Genomic DNA, 19,913 nt, shown 5'->3' on the forward strand with positions numbered 1-19,913 from the left:
TATCCCACTACACATGGAACAAGACTAAAAGGTATTAAAAGTATTCTGAAAATTATAGAATCTACTCAATATATGGTTAAAGAATAAAAAATATAGATTTAAGTGTATAAGAGTGAAAGCAGTAACTGTACAAAAATAAAACTGCTTCATAGGTAATGTTTTCCTGTATGAAGCTTTATAATCTACATATAATGGCATCCCTCTAGGACCCCTTGCTTTACGTATTTTTTATGTAAGTGAGGACAGTTAACAGAAGAGTATGGGGGTATACACACACACACACACACACACACACTCACAGATGAGTGATTTTGGAAAGATGGTAGATTAGGAAATACCAGAGGCTGTTTGCAGTAGCTCATGACTACAATCTTAGCACTTTGGGAGGCCCAGGCAGGTGTATCTCTTGAGTCCAAGAGTTCAAGAGCAGGCTGGGCCACATAGGAAAACCCCATCTCTATAAAACATTAAAAAATTAGCCATGCATGGTAGTGTGCACATGTTGTTCCATCTGCTTGGAAGGTTGAGGTTGTGGGGGATAACTTGAGCCTGGGAGGTTGAGGTTCCAGTTAGCCAAGACTGAACCACTACACTTTAGCCTAGGTGACAGATTGAAACCCTGTCTCAAAAAAAAGAAAGCAAGAAAGAAACAAGAAAAGCAAGGAAACATCAGAAGTTTTTATTACATACAACTTGCAAGAGCTGAGTGGACATAAACAACTGTGTCCTCCAAATATCAGCATCTATTCTCTGATCACTGATTGTTGCTTCTGATTACAGAATTGTAAACAAAGAAGTACCAGCCATTATTGTTGCACCTCCTCCATTATTGCAAGCCCCTCCTTCATTAGCTGATGTAACTCCCAAAAGACTAAAAGTGCTGGTGCTCCTCTCTATGCTACCCCCAATTAATTTTTCTCAGAACCTAAAATAAAAAACTACAACATTCAAAACCAGCTGCATATACTGAGGAAATTATACAATGTGGATGCCCAGGAAAAGGCATAGGCCCAGAAAAGATCTGAGAAAACCTTGGGTTTATACCTCTGGCTGACCTTGAGCACAGAGAGTACTTATAACAATTAAAAAATAAAAAATAAAAAAAACATACCAAACCCAGAGAGAGGAGGAAATCTGATTTACAGGGTTACCACATAATTAAATTCCACTGTATGATTTTCTGCAATAGCCAAATAGAATCACAATAGAATCATAATAGAAAGAAACAGGGAAGTATGGCCAATTCAAAGAAAAAAAAACAGATTTTTTTTTTTTCTGAAACACACTTGATGGTGAATGTATTGGAAAAAGACTTTAAAACAACTATATCAAGGATGCTCAAAAAACTAAAAGATGAGAAAAAGCTTAAGATAATTATGCATTAACAAAATGTTAGTATTAGTAAAGAGAAAACATATAAAGAAAACAAATTCTAGAGACAAAATGTACAATAACTGAAATAAAAGATTTGCTTGAGTAATTCAAATGCATATTTGATCAGGCAGAAGAAAGAGTCAGTAAACTTGAAGATAGAATAAAGATTGCCAGTCTAGAGAACAAAAACCAAAACAAAAAGCATTGAGGAAAAGTGAACAGAGCCAAAAGTACTTGTGGGACAACATCTAGCAGACATTTGCATTATGGAAGTTCCAGAGGGGAAGACAAAAAGATAAGGGCAGAGAAAGTGTTTGAATAAATAATGTCCCAAACTCCCCATACTCAGTGAAAGACATTAATATAAACATCCAAATATTGCAATGAACCTCAAGAAGAATAAACAGAAAAAGATCCACACTAGAGACATTAGAGTCAAACTGTTGATTTGAAATAGAGTTAATTTTCAAAGGAGGAAGAGATAAGTAAATCATTACATATAACAGGTTGTCACTAAATTTGTCTGCAAATTTCTCATTAGAAATTTTGGAGACCACAAGGTAATGGGATGATTTATTTAGAATATTAAAAGAAAAAATGTCAACTAAGAATCCTATGTCTGGCAAAATTGCTCTTCAAAAGTGAGAAAAAAATTAGACATGACCAGATAAACAAAAGCTGAGATCTCAATATCATTAGACCTACTCTGCAAAAAATGTTAATGATAATCATGCAGTTTGAAATGAAAGAACACTTTTTAGTAACTAGAAGCAATCAGCAGAAGTAAAGATCTTAGCCAAATAAATACACAAATAATTATAAAAGCTAGTATTATTGTAACAAGGGTATGTAACTCCAGTTTTTGTTTTCTGCATGATTTAAGCAATTAATACATTTTTCAAAATCCAAACAACTATTAGTTTCAAAGATAGTATTTATTGCAACTTTGATTGGTAACTTTACATTTTTTTTACATAATTTAAAAGTTTAATACATTTTAAAATTATTAGTTTATGCTTTTGGAAACAATGTATAAAGATATAATTTTGTGATAGCAACAATTGAAATGGATGGAAACAGTTATCAAGAAATGGAGTTTTGGTATGTTATTAAAGTTAGGCTTGTAATTATTCAAATTAGAATATTATAACTTTGAGTTGTTAAATGCCCATGAAAGCCACAAAGAAAGTATCTATAAAATAGGTACAAAATGAAATAAGAAAGGACTTTAAATGCTTAACCACACACACACGCGCGCGCACACACACACACACACACACACAAAATCAGCTAAGCACATACACACACAAATACAACAATACAGGAAATGAGGAAAATAACAGCATATGGAAAACAAATACCAAAAGGACATAAGTGATTAATAATTACTTAAAATATATATGGCTTAAACGTTTCAATCAAAAGAATGAGATTGATAGAGTGAGTAAAAACACATGGCCCAACTATATGTTGTCTAGGATAGAGTCACTTTAGATATAAAGACACATATAGGTTGAAAGTGTAAGAATGGAAAAGGATATTTCATGGAAAAAATAGTTAGCAAAAGAGAGGAGGAGCAGCTATATTAATATTATACAAAGTAAACTTTAAATCCATGAACTTTACACAAAAGACAAAGACATTCTATATTAATATAAGTTTTAATGCACCAAGAAGATATAGCAATTACAAAAAATTTATACTTATAGTAATAGCTTATATAACTATAAAGTATACATTGATGAAATTGAAGATAGAAATAAAAAGTTCTGCAATAATAGTTGGAGACTTCAATACTCCACTCTCCATAATAGAACAGCCAGACAGAAGTTAAGTAAGAAAATAGGTGACTTGAACATCACAATAGATTTAACAGATATATAAGAACACTCTATCCAATAAAAATATAATACACATTTTCTGAGGTGCACAGGTAACATTTCTCAGGATAGATCTTATGTTAGGCCACAAATTACATATCAGTAGACTTAAAAATAATATGTGTCTTACAAAGTATCTTCTCCAAACACACCAGGATGGGTTTAGAAATCAACAGTAGAAGAAAACTGAAACATTCATAATTTTTTTATAAATTAAATAATATATTCTTAAACAACAAATGGATCAAAGAAGAAATCATAAGATAATTATGAAATACTTAGAAACAAATGAAAATTAAAACATAAAATACCAAACATAACATACAAAAACTATGGGACACAGCAAAAACAGCATTAAGTCAATATTTATGGCTTTAAGTACTTACATGAAAAGGCAAAAATGATCTCCAATCAACAATCTAACTTTAAATGTAAGACACTAGAAATAAACCAAACTAAACCCAAAGCTATCAGAAGGAAAATAATAATAGGTATTAGAATAGAGATTTTAAAGAAAATAGAAAATAATAGAGAAAAGCAATAACACTGAAAGTTGGTTCTTTGTGAAAGTCAACAAAATTGACAAACTTTTAGATAGATAGACTAAGTTATCAATTATATGCCAATATATTAGACAGCATAAATAAAATGGACAACTTCTTAGAAAACCCATCAAGACTAAATCACAAGAAAATAAAAATCTTAATAGATTTATAACTGCTATGGTTATTAAATAATCAATCAGAAATGTATTGGCAATGAAAAGCCCTGGACCTGTTTGTTTCACCAGTATGTTCTACAAAATAAAGAATGAATACTGATCCTCAAACTTTTCCAATAATTTGGTGAGGAATTAACACACCCCAACTCATTCTATTAGTCTAGCATTACTCTGAAACCAAAGACAGACACAGTACAAGAGAAGAAAACTATAGAACAAAATATGTTATAAATGCTGACATAAGGATTTTCATCAAAATACTCACAAACAAAATTGAGTAACATATTAAAAGGATTATGAACCGTGACAAAGTGGAATTTGTTTCTGGAATTCAAGGATAGTTCAACACACAAAAGTCATCAATATATTGTATGACTTAACAGACTGAAGGAAAAGAAAACACATATGATCATCTCAATAGATGCAGAAAAAGAATGTCACAGAATTCATCCCTTTTTCATGATTAAAAAAATACTCAACAATCTATTATTGAAAATAAATTACCTTAACATAGTGAAATATATTTTGAAAAAGCAGTGAACCTCATATTTAATAGTGAAAGATCGAAAGCTTTTCTTTTAGACTAAAGAACAAGGCAAGGATGCTTACTTTCATCATTTCTATTCAACTTAGTACAAGACATTGGAGAGAGATAAAATTAGGCAGAAAAAAAATCCAGATTGTAAGACAAAACATAAAATTATTTATTTTCATAGATAACAAGTTACATATGGAGAAAAAAATCTAAAGATTCCCCTCAAATCAGAACTCATGAAAGATTTTAACAAAATAGCAGGATACCAAGTTAACACTGAAAGATCTGTTATGTTTCCATACACTAATAATGAATAATCTGAAAAGAAAATGTAGAAAATTATTCCATTTACAATTGAATCAAGAATAATAAAATACTTAGAAATTAATTTGCCCAAGTATACATATATACTATATAATGAAATTTTTAAAACATTGCTGAAAAAAATGCAAAAGGCATAAAAAATGAAAACATATCCATGTTCATGGATTGGATCCCTAATATAGTTAAGATATCAATATTACCAAAAGCTATTTACAGATGTAATGCAGTCCGTATCAAAATCACAATGACATGATCTTCATAATTAGAAAAACTTATACTCTAATATATACATGGAACCTCAAGGAACCCCAAATAGCTAAAACAATCCTGCAAAAGCTGGAGGATTCACACTACCAAACTGTATTCGAAACTTACTATAAACTATAGTAATGAAAACAGTGTGGTACTAGCATAAAGATGGACATGCAGACCTATAAAATAAAGTCTATAAATAAACCTTAAAATATTTGTTCAAATGTTTTTCCACAAGGGTGAAGGGGAAGAGTCAATCTTTTAACAAATGCTCCTGGGAAAACATACAGTACATCCACATAAAAAAGAATAAATTTGGACCTTACCTAAAACCATATATAAAAATTAACTCAATTATCTCTGTTCTAAATGTAAAACCTATAACTAAAAAACTCTTATAATAAAATATAGGACAGAAGATTCAAAACATTAAATTTGGCAATTATTTTTTGAATATGACAACAAAGGCACAGACAACAAAATAAAAAGACAAATTGGACTTAAGGAAATTTTTTTAAAATGTGCCTCAAAAGACACTGCCAACACAGTAAAAAGGTAAACCACGAAATGGGAGAACATGTTTGAAAAGTATGTATCTGATAGGGTAGTATAATATAGGGAGAACACTTGAAACTAAACAGCAACAGCAACAAACAATCCAATTGATATTGCTCAACAAATTGTGTAATGTTCACAGTCACTAAAACTAGGGAACTATATATCAAAACTACAATTAGATACCATATCACACTTATTAGGATGGTTACTACAAAAAAAGGAAAATATATTGGCAATCATGTACAGAAATTAGAACACATGGACACTGTTGGTGGGAATGTAAAGTGATACAGTTATTTGTGGAAAATAGTATGGAGTTTCCTGAAAAAAATAAAAATATAATTAGTATATGGTACAGCAATTTCGCTTCTGGATATTTGCCTGAAAGAACTGAAAAGAGATATTAAAGAGATATTTGAACATCCATATTCATAGCAGCATTATTTACAATAGCAAAAACATGGAAGTTACTCTAGTGCCCATGAATGAATAAATGGATGAGTAAAATGTGATATATGCATATAATGATAATTATTCAACTTTACAAAGGAAGGAAAATATAATATATGCCATAACACAGTTGAAGCTTGAGGAAATTATGATCATTGAACTATCAATCACAAAACATAAAGCATTATATCAGTCCACTGATATAATGAAGTAATTAGAGTAGTTGGAATTATAGAGACAGAATGTACAAAGTTTGTTTTCAGGGTCTGAGGGGAGGGGGAAACAGATGGTTATTGGTTAATTGCCAGAGAATTTCAATTTTTCAAGAATAAATAAATTCTGGAAATTGCCCGGGGAAACGGTTGCAAAACAATATAAACGTTTTAATACTTATAAACTGTATACCTAGAAATAGTCAATATAGTAAAATGTTTTTGTTATGCATATTTTCCTACAATAAAATATTGAAAATGTATTTTGCATAGTATACACATAATAAAGATAATGAGAGTTTAATGTATTATATAAAATATGTATATATTTGGAGGTATATAACAATGTATAATATACTATATATATGTATATAATATATAAAATTATGTAATACATTATTAATGTCAATATATTCATAGTTTTATACTTTTTAATTGCTGAAAATTATCATTGATGGAAGATCTTTTTTTTCTCCTTTATTAAACTTGGTTCTTAAGAATTGGAGAAAGAAAATTCTCTTTTATCTTCCATTTTTCAACTTAGTTTATATTTGGTTGTATGACAAATCTAACACATAATTCATCAACATTTTACCCTTAGTAAGTAACTGAATATTAGCCAACTGTGATGGCATTACATCTGTAAAACAAATATTTTAATTTAGGCTTTCTCCTAATTTGTAAAAAGTAAAATGCTTTGTCAAAAAATAAATAATGCTATTTTTAACAATTGAATTCTATGCAATAGTTTGACAGGTAACTTTATATTTTTTTATATCAAGGGGAGATTTATCAGCTAAACCACTTTATCAGTTTTAAAAGAGGCAAAATTTTGTTAGCAGGTATTTTTCTGTTTCTGCCTTCTAAGTAAAGTATGTCTTGTGATTTACCACATGGAAACTTTCCTAGCTGGCATCTGTCAATCAATGAAAGGCTTTATAATAGTCATCAAGGTACAGCTCAAAAAATAATGAATTTCAAACCTTGGGTGCATACAGTAGCAGAAAGAGAGGACCTATTATAAAACAGTGGTTTTATGAAACCAGAGATGGTTTCTCAGGGAATGCCATTTGTGGTAACTCCCAGATAGGGAAGCTATCCATCTAAAAGTTTAAAGCATCCTGTATAATCTCTGTTACCCTATTGATTTCTATCTTAGAGCAGTTGTTCAAAAATAGAATGATAAGCAAAGAGCAGAAAATCATCAGTATCAGAGCAGAAACAGAGGCAAAGAGAAAAACAGACAGGAGTCCTGGGAGAGACTGACAAAGAGACTTCATTTCCAAGTTTTTGGTTTGCCCTGCTGATTCTAACTGGACATTTATTTCACTTGGAAAGAATTCAGTTTTCTACTTTTTAGATAATTTGGAAATGTGAAAGATCTACTTATTCTTAAGTCTCTTTGTTTGTCTAGAATGTTCAAGATGTGTTTATACAATTTTTTTAATTCTCCATATTCTTTTCAATTTTGTGGACTTCTGCATTTGCTTGTGTAAATAAATCATTAGTCACATTTGTGCAAGCTAAACTTTGACTAATCCTATTATGAAGGGATGGGCAATTTCAAGAAATGCAAGTATGTTCTAAGAAATGTAGTTTCTTATCAATGACACCAGCAATAATTTATTACATAAACTTCAAACTGTGCAATCTAAAGAATATGAATAATGTACTTTTTAAAAAATTTTGCTTTAAGTTCTGGGATACATGTGCAGAATGTGAAGGTTTGTTACATAGGTATACATGTGTCATGGTGGTTTGCTGCAACTATCCACCTATCATCTAGGTTTTAAGCCCCAAAGGCATTAGGTATTTTTCCTTGTCCCTCACTCCCTGACATGCCCTGGTGTATGTTGTTCCCCTCCCTGTGTCCATGTGTTCTCATTTTTCAACTCCCATTTATGGGTGAGAACACACAATGTTTGGTTTTCTATTCCTGGTTTTCTGTTTCATCCATGTTTCTGCAAAGGACATGATCTCATTCATTTTTATGGCTGCATGGTATTCCATGGTATATACGTGCCACATTCTCTTTATCCAGTCTATCATTGATGGGCATTTGGGTTGGCTCCATGTCTTTGCTGTTGTAAATAGTACTGTAATAAACATACATGTACATGTATCTTTATAGTAGGATAATTTATCATCCTTTGGGTTTATACTCAGTAATGTAATTGTTCAGTCAAATCGTATTTCTGGCTCTAGAGCTTTGAGGAATTGCCACACTGTCTTCCACAATGGTTGAACTAATTTACACTCCCACCAACAGTGTAAAAGCATTCCTATTTCTCCACACCCTGGACAGCATCTATTAAAGCAATTGCAACAAAAGTCAAAATTGACAAATGGACTCTAATTAAACTAAAGAGCTTCTGCACAGCAAAGGAAACTATCATCAGAATGAACAGGCAACCTACAGAATGGGAGAAAACTTTTGCCATCTACCCATCTGACAAAGGTCTAATATTTAGAATCTACAAGGAACTTAAACAAATTTACAGGAAAAAGCAAACATCCTCATCAAAGAGTGAGCAAAGAATATGAACAGACACTTCTCAAAATAAGATATTTATGCAGCTAATAAACATAAGGAAAAAAAGCTTATCATCAGTGATCATTAGAGAAATGCAAATCAAAACCACAATGAGATACCATCTCAGGCCAGTCAGAATGATGATTATTAATGTACTTTTTAAAAAACTGAAACATTTGTTTTGCCTTTGTAAGAAAATGCATTTTATTTTAATGAAATGTCTACCACCAGTTTTGGAGTATTACCTTGGTAAAATAAAGAAGTTTCTAGTAGTTTTGTTCCAAACACACACACACAAAACTTGCATCTCTTTACATGTTCTATATCAAGCTGTGAATTATACTGCTGAGAAAGACATCAGAGGTTGAGGGAGGTAGAATAAAATATAAATTAGATATTTAGTGAGAGTACCTGAGAAGATACTAATTACATAGTAAAGGAAAAAAATATGGATTTGAAAAAGGAAAGTATAATTATTGTAAGTAATATGCAAAGAGGGATCCAGATGAAAACATTCTGTTAACTCTTGGAAATATGAGTGTGGAACTTAGGAGGGATACAAAAAAGGAGATATGAAGATACACAATTTTATCACCTACAATTGAAGGCATGTGAATAGATGAGACCATTATATACAGAGTGAGAGAGACAGAAGATGAAGAAGGTAATAAAAGGAGAAGGAACATTATGAAGAATGGACAAAGGGAGAATATGTTGGTTTATAGGTACAGAGGAAGTGACTCACCAGGAAAACATACCAAGTGTTAGAAAAAAAGAGAACACTCAGGGGAGTTCTGAGTTCTTTGTCATGAAGATATCAGAGACGCATGGGTTAAGAAAGGGAGTAGGGTGATAAAAGAATGACAGGTAGAGGAGAAACCTTGACTTAATTCATGGTTATTAGAGCCTATCTTTGTGAATACATCTAATAAGTTCGTATGGGTAAACCATTCACTAAGAACAGTGCATACCTATTTTGGATGAGTCTTTATATGCTTGCACTTGAAATAAAGCAGAATGCTTTTTGGTGTTGTATACTTACCAAGTCAGAGAATAGTGAAGTACAAAACCATAGAATTCAACATGCAGTTGGTATTCATATGTCTAAGAGACTGATTATAATCTTTAGTAATGAAATTTTATTTAGATGTTAAATAATAAATACCACCATGTTATGTAGGAAGGATAAAGAAAGACATTCCAAAGAGTTGGGAGACAGCTTTGGGAAAGAGTGAAACATTTAAAAAATAACAAAAACAGAAACAAAATCATAAAGGCACAAATGCCAATTGAATGTCTATGGAAATTTGAGAAACAATGAAGAGGTAAGCCTGGCTCAAATGGGATAAGTATGCTGAGAAGGTGTGAAAAAATAAATTTAGGTGAAAAGGTAATAAACAAATGTATTAGGTTGGTGTAAAAGTAATTGAGGTTAATAAAAGGCTTTAAAAATATAACAGTTTTGGATTTGTGAATGGAGAACTACCTCTTATTGAACAGTCTTTGATCTAAAAAAATATTTTTTGAGAAATGATTATTTGCAAGATTTTAGAGACAGTGGTGATGGTTTGGTGGGCAGGAAGGGAAGAAAGATTCAATGAGGAGCACATCCTGAAAGCAGAGAGATGGATGAGCCAGACCTTTAGGAAAGGGCTTCTGAGAGGTGGCAGCCACAAGAATTAAAGGGAAAATCTAAATTAAAATGATTTAAGCAAATCATTGCAATAGAAGCAAAATAGACAGTGTGATGGGATACTGGTCTACCACACAGATTTGGCTTAAGCAAAGATACTGAAGAAGCCAAAAACTTAGAATTGGTTATTTTCAATAATAACTGGTAAGCAAATTGGTAATTGTACATGCTTAAATATAGTATTCCAGCTAACACACTTGAAAGTATATGCAAAGGAATAAATAAAATACATTTTTGCCTCAATTAGAACAGAGGAAATTATTTAGGGGACTGTGAGTCTGATAATCTAATTGTGTGATTGTGCTTTCCCTTTTTAAAGAATAATAAGAGCTAAGATAATTTTAAATATATACTAGGATTTGTTCTTATGTATTTATCCACTTACTTATTCAGTTATTAATCAACATATTGAAATTTAAACTTAAAAATAGGATTCCTTTAAAAAAGTACCTCTACTTTTCAATTAATATTGGTGACATATATCCATAATCTTTTACAGTTCAATATGAAAATTAAAATATATCACAATAGTAGCTTTATTTTCTCCCTTTAAATCTCCATTCTATTTTTCAGGAAAGTAAGTTAATATTAAAACTTGTCTGACAACTAAACTGGTGTGCTTGAGGAGACGATGTTTTAAATTTTTAAAAAGTTTTCTCGTATTGATTTTATTAACTTCCTGTACTTCATACCAACTATACTCATCTTTCAGGAACTGATGGCCTTTGTTCTTCCTTACTGTGACTGCAGACTCCTGTCTTCCATCCCATTGCGATCCTTAAATCCAGTTGCACACTGTCCTATATAAGACCCACCATACTGTCTTTAGAAATAAAAATCCTCTCAGGCTTCTTCGTTTCCTATAAAACCCGGTTTAATGCTTTCCCTTTTTGTGAATAAATCATTTATTTATCTTTGGGCATAATGTCCTATTCTCCAAATTTTTGTTGCCTTTCATTTGCATTGGAAAGCACTGTACAAATATTTATTTTGTCTTGTACATCCGTAGGCTGAACCCATGCCTCTTACATTACATTCTCCTGAAAAGCCAAACTAAAAGTAGAGCAGTATTTATTTTCTCTACTGTGAAGTCTCTTTCCCATCTCAAGAAAATCATATACACAGAATGATTGCAGAAAATGTGGAATATTGTGTTTGCTGTTGGGACCTATTGAGGGATTTCAGTAGAAAAATGGTCACTGTTTCATTTAAAAAGTGAATTTGTGAATCTTTAAAATTTATGATGGCAGTATGAACAATAGATGGTGAGTAAAAAAGATTCAATTTGAGTGCCTATAAGGGTAAAAAGTATTCTACCCCCAGGCATACATATTTTCTCTGCTGGATTTCACTGAAAGCTGACTTTTTATGAGAAAAGTAATAGCCTAGAGTTATGATCTCAAAAGCATAAAACACTGCAGCCAATTTTAGGTGAACTTGCACCTAGGAATATTTTATTGATTATATGCCTAATTGTCTGCAAAGATTAATAAGATAGCAAGGAAAATGAATTAAAATATCTAAGTTAATAATATTTTGGGGATTACAATAAAGTGTCTATAATTTCAAGCACAGATTTTTGCTATTTTCTTTATACTTTCTCTTCCTGGGTATTCTTTTTGTGACCTTCTATGGAACTACTTAGACTAGATATGAACATCATTTCATCAAATTGATAGAGGTAAAAAAGGCCCTGCTTTCATTATAGTCTGAAATATCTATTTGTTCAATATACTAAAAACAGGTATCTAGTAGCACAGCAAGTTTTCTTTCTAGAATAATAGTTTTCTTACTGGATTTTGAAAACATTCTTAAGAACATCTGTCCAGTTTTCTATTATGTTCAGTTACTTTTTAACAATTTGCCAGAAAAATATTTTCAAATTTCCCTTCATTATATAATTACACTATTTTTTTTTTCTGAAAAAGTACATACAAATGGACTTACCTATTTTTGTAGCAAGTAAGGATCTGCACAGGAATTTTATACTTAATTTCATACTTATGTATACTTATATATTTGATAACTGAGAGACGAATTTATTTTTTTCACTGGCCTAACCAATTTCCAATTGAAGATTGACTTGTTCTGCACACATTAATTTGTTTTTTCATATAGTGTATTGTAACCTAAAAATAACTTCATTGAGCATATAGCTAACTCTTGCTGAATGAATGTGAATAAATAAAATAACATATATCAATAAAGGGACTGTAGTAAAACAGCCTGTTGCATGGCAGGAGTGATGTGAACTTGAAACCAAGCAGATATAATGACTGATGTTTGACTCCTGCTAACAAGGTATTCCTGCAGCAAGGCCAAAAAACAATGCCTGTAGCATAGATAATCCCTCATAAAGAAGCTACCTAACTTTCCCAGCAATCAAGAGTTTCACAAAAGGGTCTGAGGCATGACCAGTTGCACATATTTTACCAAAAAAGCTTGCTATATAAAGAATACTTTCTGGAGGTTGGTATGGGAACCACCTTCTCACTGTCGAGACCTTGCTTCTGTTCATAAGCCCCTATTAAATGTTTCTTTCCGAGAAATTGGACTTGTCAGTCCCTTTCTTTGGCCTCTCAGCTCCCTTAATTTTTTAGGTAGGTTTGAATATACCTGCTCACGGTGGAAAAGACATCCTTATTTAATTTACTAGAAGAGACATGAAGGCATGTAAAGAGTGAAAAAGGATTACAGAGCAATTTGTGGGGAAGATTGTTAAGATTTAGGCAGGAATATTAGAGCAACAGCAGTTTCATCTCAGAAGGGGTATGTGCCATAAATATTTTAGACCCTTACAAGAGTCACAACTGGAAAACCATAAATTAATTGACTAATCATCTAGTGAAACGTATTTGTTTTTTAGGTGAGATGATTGTATTCCAGAAATTAAAGGAAAGAACTAAAGGTCATACAGCTTCTTATTGTTAACCCTGTGGGGATGATTCACAAATCCTGGCACCTAAGTTAATTTTTAAAATTATAACAATAATTTAGATTATACTTTAAAAGATTTTTTAATAGTAAAAAAGATTAACAATTGAATTCACAGACATACCAGCCAATAGCCTTCCAACTACCAGTTAACAGAATGATGCTGTCTTATTGTGAGGATTCTGGGCTTACAACATTCATTTCCAGCACAGCAGTGATAATATGCTTTATTTATTGAATTTCCTCATAAAAACATGTTAAATATACATTTCATATTTACTTTTCATGATTATGGAAGTAATGTATTAGTTCTTCAGGAAAAAATGAAAAAAATCAGGATGTAAAGGCAAAAATACACATCACATCTCTCATTCAAAAAGGAGTTATATTCACATATTTCCTATTAATATTTTTCTTTCACAAGCATTGATTTTTAGTTATATTTTATATCAGAGATATAATATACATAACTTAGGTGTCTGTCTCTTTCCCTTGGCATTTAATGCAGTTGACAACTGTGTAATATATTTCTTTGCATGGATACAGCAAAGTTTGTCTAAGCCATTTAAGTTGATATATTTTCAGCGTAAGTAATGTTTAAACACAGAGCACTGTGTAAAGGTATTTATATACATATCTAATTATTTTCTCATCTTAAATTACTGATATTTATTTACCTGGTAAAAATATTAAAATTAAGGATTTAGACCCTTGTCTACGCTGCTTACTTCTGGAAATGTTTCAGTTTATACTTTACCAGTGGTGCATATTATTTTTACTGAACTTTACCTAAAATTAGCGTTACCTAGAGGAAAAAGGCAATTTGGTAGGAATAAAGTGTTTCTCAATTAAGTCTTGTACTACACTCCTACTGATGCTGTAGCAAATTTCCACAAATATAGTATTGAATAATAATGTACATTTAAGGTCTTAACATTTCTGGAAGTCAGAGGTTCAGAATGGCCCTTGCAGCACAAAAATCATCAGAGTTTCTGCAGAGTTGCATTCTTTTTAGAGGCTCTTAAGAGAGAATCTGTTCAATGCTTCTTCCAGCTTCTAGAGCCTGCCTGTATCTCTTGGCTAGTAGCTGCATCTCTCTGATTTCTGCTTGCACCATCATATCTCCTTCCATGACTCATTTGTTTCTACCTTCTGTCTTATATGCACCATTGTGATTATGTTGGTCCTACCCAATATATCCAGGATAGTCTCCCATTTTAAGATCCTTAACTTAATCATATCTGTAGAGTTCCTTTTCCCATGTAAGATAACGTATTCATAGATACAAGTAGAAAGTGGACATCTTTGGGGGGTCATTACTTGGTCTACCACAAAATTTTTTTGCATAACATGTTTATTGTTCATTTGAGCTTCTACTTTAAAATATAAATTACTTAATCATTTATTTGGTACTATCTTAAGAAAATATTCAATTTTGCTTAAGAAAAAGTGTATAATAATATCAGAATATTAAACATTTTAATGTAAAAAAAGTGGAGTTAAACAAAAAAAGAGTAAGAAATTCAAGCTAGTGTTAAAGCTACTAAATAAAGAGCCCGAATAATCCAAAACACCACCACTCTAAGGGCACAGATACACTAACATTAGCATTTGCTCACAAATTTCACAGTTTTATTTAGCACTCACTATCATAAGTGCAGGAACTAGGGTCCCTAAGAACTTCTTCTCATGCATTACTGGAGGTTCCATATGTCTCACTGTTGAGGATGGACATGATTTAAGACAATGTTCTCTTTTACCAGGCTGCAACTTTGCTGTCTCCCCTGGTGCTTTGCTGTGCCAGCTACTACTGTCCCTTTGGGAAGAAGGTGTCTTTCTCTAGTACAATGCTTAGCCTACTGTAACTGCAAAAAAGTAAGTACAGTCCTTCCTCAGTGTGTTGGAGCACAAATGGGAAGATAAATATTGTCTCCTAATATGCGTTTCCCATTGGCACCTGGGTCCAGAGCAGCATTGCTTATAGACAGAGTCTCACAAGATTCCTCTTGGAAAAAGCTTCTGAAGCTTTTCTGTACCACTCCAGAAGGACTTACAGGGCAAAGTCCAGAAATAAGGCTAGATCTGGATAGCAGACATTGTCATGCCCCATCATTGTGCTACTGTTCCCCTTCTTTTGAGACAGGGTCTTACTCTCATCGCTCAGGCTGTAGTGCTGTGGCAAGATCTTGGTTCACTGCAGCCTCAACTTCCCAGGTTCAAGCCATCCTCCCATCTCAGCCTCCCATGTAGCCGGGACTATAGGCATGCACTACCATGCCCAGCTAATTTTTTGTGTGTTTTTAGTAGAGACAGGTTTTCACCATGTTGCCCAGGCTGGTCTTGAACTCCTAGGTTCAAGAGATCTTACCATCTAAGCCTCCTAAAGTGCGGGATTACAAATGTGAGCCACTGCACTGAGCCTACTGTTCCCTTTCTTGTTTGTACCTTTCCTCTTTATACAACCCAGAGAAGCCGACCACAGTGTTCTTGTTTTTTGTTTGTTTTCTTTCTGTAACCGTTTTGGCAGCCAACATCAAAAGGAACACTCAGTACATTATGAGGTTCACATCAACCAAAATAAAAATTGATTTGTTTCTTAGGAGAAACACAACAACTCTTCATATCAACGCAAGTGAAACATTTCTCCTGTTGTTTTATAAAAGATGACAATTCTGTGCAACAATGTGAAGGTTGAAACGCTCCTTCCAATCAGATGATATCTGTTCTGGGTGCTTTTGTTATGCTCATAATGGAAGGCAATCCTACCCTCAGTAGAATGACTATATTTGGAAACTTTGTCAGAATATAATCTTGAACCTGTTTTCACTCAAGAAATTTCAAAAATTTGATTATGACAAGCAATATTTATGGAGAACTTTCTGTAGGATACACCTTCCAATTTCAGTGCCAAATATTCCTCAAGTTGTGCTCATGTGAAGATAAATATCCTCAGAATTATTAATGTTGATATGACCAAGAGTTTCATAGTTAAAATTTTTATGTCTCCAGAAACAGACTGCACTAATGGAAACAAACATGGATTTTGCAGGACTCAATTTTAAAAGTATCTCAAATGCCATTTCACAAATTATGGTTTGTGGGATACTGACATCATGTGAAATCATGACAAGTGATTTGTGGGTGTTTTGAGGATGCAGAAGTGGATACATTTGAATGCTACACACTTATATTCCTCTCTTAGATGTAGAAGTCACTTTAGTTTGTTATAAGGCTCTGAGGAGTCTTGTGGAAGATAGTTTTTTTTAACTTACGGTAGCTTAGTGTGTTCCTGATATTTTATCACAGAAAATTTCCTTTATCGTTCTCTGTTAATAATTCTGAGGATATTTATCTTCACATGAACACAACTTGAGGAATATTTGGCACTGAAATTGGAAGGTGTATCCTACAGAAAGTTCTCCATAAATATTGCTTGTCATAATCAAGTTTTTGAAATTTCTTGAGTGAAAACACGTTCAAGATTATATTCTGACAGTTTCCAAATATAGTCATTCTACTGAGGGTAGGATTGGCTTTCATTATGAGCATAACAAAAGCACCCAGAACAGATGTCATCTGATTGGAAGGAGTGTTTCAGCCTTCACATTGGAAATACAGTTTGTCTGAGTATGAAATTCTTAGTAGAACATATTTTCCTTAAATTTTTTAATTCATTGTTGCATTAATTTCAAGCATTTACCAATGCAGAAGAAAAGCAGGGGTTTTCCTGGCATATGTTTATATATTAATAATCTGGTTTTACTTCCGTTATGTCTTCACTGAATACATGTAGTTTTTTTTCTTCTAAAAACTCATCATGTGTTCTAGACAAATGATTAAATTATTTTGTTTATTATATTTGTATCATTTTCTTTTCGTTCTGTTTTTGTTTTTTGAGATGGAGTCTCACTCTGTCCCGAACGCTGGAGTGCAGTGGCATGATCTTAGCTCCTTGCGGCCTCCGCCTCCCGGGTTCAAGCAATTTTCCTGTTTCACTCTCCCAAGTAGCTAGGATTACAGGTGGCCACCACCATGCCCGGTTAATTTTTGTGTTTTAGAGATGGGATTTGGCCATATTGAGCATGCTGGTCTCCTACTCCTGACCTCAAGTGAACCTCGTGCCTCAGCCTCCCAAAGTGCTGGGATTACAGATGTGAGCCACTGCGCTCAGCCTATCTGTATCATTTTCAGATGAAGAATATTTATTTCCAGTTTTACTTCTGATTAGTGCTTTTGTTCCTGTTCTGCATATTTTTTACCCTGAGGAACATCTACTATTAGGCTTCCATGTTGTTTCATCATATCTATCACCTCCTTGTTTATTAGTTTTATCTCTTTGCTCTTTTCTGCTGTTCTAGGAAAAGGATAGCTTTTCAAATTTGTCCTCATCACTGTGCCATAGTCATTCTAATCCTTACCATCCCCAGGGAGGCATTTAATTTTCATAATGAAATACAGATTTCCTTGTGATCATTTTGTTCCATCCTATCTCTTTTCTTTTTGGTTTGTGTCATTATATCTTTTTTTTTTTTAACTCAACCTCTTATGTCCTTTTGCCTGTTTTTGTATGTGTGTGTGTATGTTCCCAGAAATTGAGACTCTCACCTTTCACTAAAAATGTAAAAATTTTCTAAATTTTTTATCTGCTATTTTTCAACTAATTTTCATAGCTGTCATATTTTATTGAATCTACAATAGTTAACTATATGATGCATCATTATTTTTTATAACTAAGAGAGAAAAAAAAACTGCTAATTAAGTTATAACATAAAATTTCTTAACACATAGTTGAGTCCTAATTTCAGACATGTTAAAATATATTGAAATTATGTGCATTAAGATAAATAAAAAAATATATTATTTTTCTGAAACTTCAATATGTTATTCTTGAGTTTTTTCAAACTGTTTTTTCCCCTATTATTTCTGTTTGTTTTAATTATGTTAAATAAAATTTAGGGGAAGCCATTGTCTTGAACTGAGATCCTGCACAAGACCCAAAGACATCAGACCAAACCATGAGTCACTTGTGCTTGGTGCCATGTAATGAAATATAACTTAGGAATTGGCCAGTTTTCCAAAAAACAGGAGAGATACAGCAAACAATCAAAAGGAGCCCAGCCAATATGAGTTTGCATGATAAGAAGATCCCCTCTGCCTTAGTCCTCTAAGGAAAGGAACTTTGAAAGGGCTAATCTGCTTTCTGTTGCTTTTGCTTTCTTCAACCTTTTCTGTTTGTAACGCTCATCCTCTCTGTTCATCTCACAGGAGCACCATTCAATTTTACAGATGATATGCTACCTGACTCATGGATCATTTAAAACAGCCAATTTGATCATTAAGTTCAGTTTGTTAAAATTTTGTTTTTTGACACATATTTTTGAAAAATAAAATTTATAGGGACTGCTGGACAACAAAAGTGTGTGTGTATCTCCTTTTCTTCTATTCACTGTACTTCTGCCTGCTAGTGCTCAGCAATAGAACGCTCAAACCTTCCACCTCTGAATCTTTACACTTACTGTTCTTTCCAGCTAGCATGTAGTTTTTGTTTTGTTTCTTAATAAAGAAGTGCAGTGGTGCTCTCTTACCTCCTTCCATGTGGTTCAACTGTCAATGTCACATTCTCAATATGGCTTTAACACCAGCTTACTTTTCTTTTCTTTGTTTTTGAGACACAGTCTTGCTCTGTCACCCAGGCTGGAGTGCAGTGGTGCTATTTTGGCTCACTGCAACCTTCAACTCGCGCATTGAAGCAATTCTCCTGCCTCAGCCCCCTGAGTAGCTGGAAATACAGGCATGTGCTACCACACCTGGCTAATTTTTATATTTTTAGTAGAGATGGCATTTCACCATGTTACCCAGGCTGGTCTTGAACTCCTGACCTCAAGTGATTCACCAGCCTCAGCCTCCCAAAGTTTTGGGGGTTACGGGCCTTCTTAAAATTTTAATACTCTGTTTTCTCAGCAGCATTTAATTATTTTTTCTGCTTTTTTTTTTTCATATCACTTCTTGACTTCTTTATATCATCTGTTTCTCCTGAAAGAATGTAAGTGCCATGTATTTTGTCCACGGTGTTTACTGGTATCTTAAGTATATAATGTTCCCCATGTAATACATACTCAATAAATACCTTTCTTCTGTAATAAATGAATGGTAGGTCTCAGTATCATTCTAGTTTACAAGTGAGAAAACTTAGTCTCAGAATATTACAGACAGTGAGTAACAAAGTTGGGATTCCAACATAAGTCAGTCTTATTTTTAAATCTATGCTCTTAGCATCTAGCTGGACTTGTTGTTAATAATGGTTTAGATAATCTTCTCTAGCATTTTAGTTTAGGATGTCAGGTAGATTTTGATATGTGTGTAGTTATTCTCTGGCTTACCTAAAACTCGAGCTGTGGATCAATATTTCTGGTGGTTAAGGAATTTTCAACACCCACAGATAACTCT

This window comes from Sapajus apella, unplaced genomic scaffold (genome assembly GCF_009761245.1).
Source record: "Sapajus apella isolate SASKATOON/1434 unplaced genomic scaffold, GSC_monkey_1.0 scaffold50, whole genome shotgun sequence".
Classification (NCBI taxonomy): Eukaryota; Metazoa; Chordata; class Mammalia; order Primates; family Cebidae; genus Sapajus; species Sapajus apella.